Raw genomic sequence first — 1,942 nt, 5'->3', positions numbered from 1 at the left:
AACTAAATGTTATGGTGTTTACTTGTAGAATAATTAGAAGTCACCTAATCTTTCAATAGGATATGTCAAAATGATTATAAACAGACAACTTCTTTTCTCAATTGCCATAGACTTGCAGTTGACCGAACAATATTATAGCCAACATCGCACATACGCCCATCGAAATCAGAACAAGATATATCATTTTCTTACATTGAATAGCTTTGTCTGGAGTCATATTATGTCAAATGAAATCCAATGAAATGGTGGGAACTTTGAAATTAAACACAATGATACGATACACTATAGAACATTCAATTAAATATAATTCAGCGACTCGTGATCCTTAAAATGCCTCGGAGAGATCTGATAAAAATGAATGAAAGAGTGACAAATTAAACTTGTCGTAGGAGAGAAGTTTAAATGTATTTTGAAATTAAATTAATGATTAGGGTATTTAGGGTAAGGTAGGGCCACTTTTCTCGATTTCCAGCCAATCTGGTCACTTCAGAATCTTGGCCTTAAAGTAGTGTTAGTTCTAGTACAGTCAGTGGCCCATATTTCGGACGAAATTCGTCGTATTTTCCTGATAACTCCTGACTTATTAGAGATACGAAATTCGGCGCGGGAATGAAGAAACTAGACCCTTGGCCCTACCTTTTACCGTAGTGCAAAGTTTTATACCTGAATTTGTTTGTCTGCAAGAGCCCGAAATGTTTTATCCAAAATTAGGAACAGAAGGTTCTTAATTTCGGACAAACTGTTCCTAATTTCGGACAAAACCGTTTGCCGCTCATGTACTGGCTCGGAGAACAGTTTTAGAGATACATACGGGTAGGGCGGGTCCTTCCGATGAAAACAAGCCCTCGTACGACATTTTTGGTTCAGAAATAGGGTTTTAAGAGGCGTTTTCAACAATGCTTGCGTCTAAAATTCTTTAAAAAACGCAAAAGTTTTAAAAAGACTTAAAATTACGCTATATCTCAAAAACTATAAGAGATAGAGGGAAACCGGCGAAATTTTGGCCTTGTGAGTCGTCAAATGATGTGTTTACCTATCGATAGAACTTTGATTGGTACCTTATGAAGGAACGGAAGGCCGATTCAAAAGTGTCCGAAATTGGGGCCTCTTCGTATTTTTTCCACAGAAACCAAACGACGGTCCGCATCACCAATCCGAAATATGGAGTAGGCTCATATAGTATACTATATCCAAAAACTAGACTTCTATCTTACACGGCACCTCAGTGCTCACCAGGAGAAGTTGAACAAAGATTTTTGTCGCAAATATTTCACGAGCGGTTTTTGAACTTTAAGCGCGTGCCATTCGATGGGGAAAAGTCGGATTGGGATCGCACCAGTCGTATGTTAAAGAGGACTTTTTCACCTTTCATTTGACGTCCCGGAAGTTGAAATTGGTGAAAAACTATCGGATTTACGGTAGCCTAAAGCCAAAGATTCAATTTTGTCCGAAATTAGGGCTCATGTCCGAAATATGGGCCACTGACTGTAAGGTCCCTACTTGGGCATAATAAGCCAAACTACTTCACATCGTTGTCTACATTACAAGAAAAAGGGGTGGCCATCAATGGGCAGGCCCATTCTTAAGGTGGCCATCATAGGGCATCTTACCCAGGGTACGGGTACTACACGGGCTTGCACGGGTAGCGCCCGGAGAAGGGCGGGGTAGGGGAGGGGGGAGGATGAGGACGAGGGCGATGACGCAAAAGGCGGGACGACCCCGCCGCACTCGCAGGGCATTCGCCACGCACTCGCACCCGCACTCGCACCCGCACTCGCACCCGCACTCGCACCCGCACTGCACTCGCAACGCACTCGCACCGCACTCGTTTCATTTTTATAGGGGAGTGGGGGGGGGGTCTTAAATGTATGAGTACATTTCACATACAGAAAATGTTTGCTATTTACTAAAAATGCCTGTCGTGGGAGGGAGAGAGGGGGGA

The 1,942-nt window shown here is 42.8% G+C and overlaps 1 protein-coding gene across 2 annotated transcripts in view; it reads right to left on the bottom strand.

The window, feature by feature from the left end:
• The window catches only part of LOC113212086 (uncharacterized), a 61,523-nt gene that overhangs the window by 3,742 nt on the left and 55,839 nt on the right, over nt 1-1,942 (bottom strand). The window lies entirely within an intron of this gene.

This window comes from Frankliniella occidentalis, unplaced genomic scaffold (assembly GCF_000697945.3).
Source record: "Frankliniella occidentalis isolate FOCC.00 unplaced genomic scaffold, Focc_3.1 Scaffold222, whole genome shotgun sequence".
Classification (NCBI taxonomy): Eukaryota; Metazoa; Arthropoda; class Insecta; order Thysanoptera; family Thripidae; genus Frankliniella; species Frankliniella occidentalis.
Note: the sequence above shows the minus strand (reverse complement) of the source record. Positions and strands in the feature narration are given on the sequence as shown.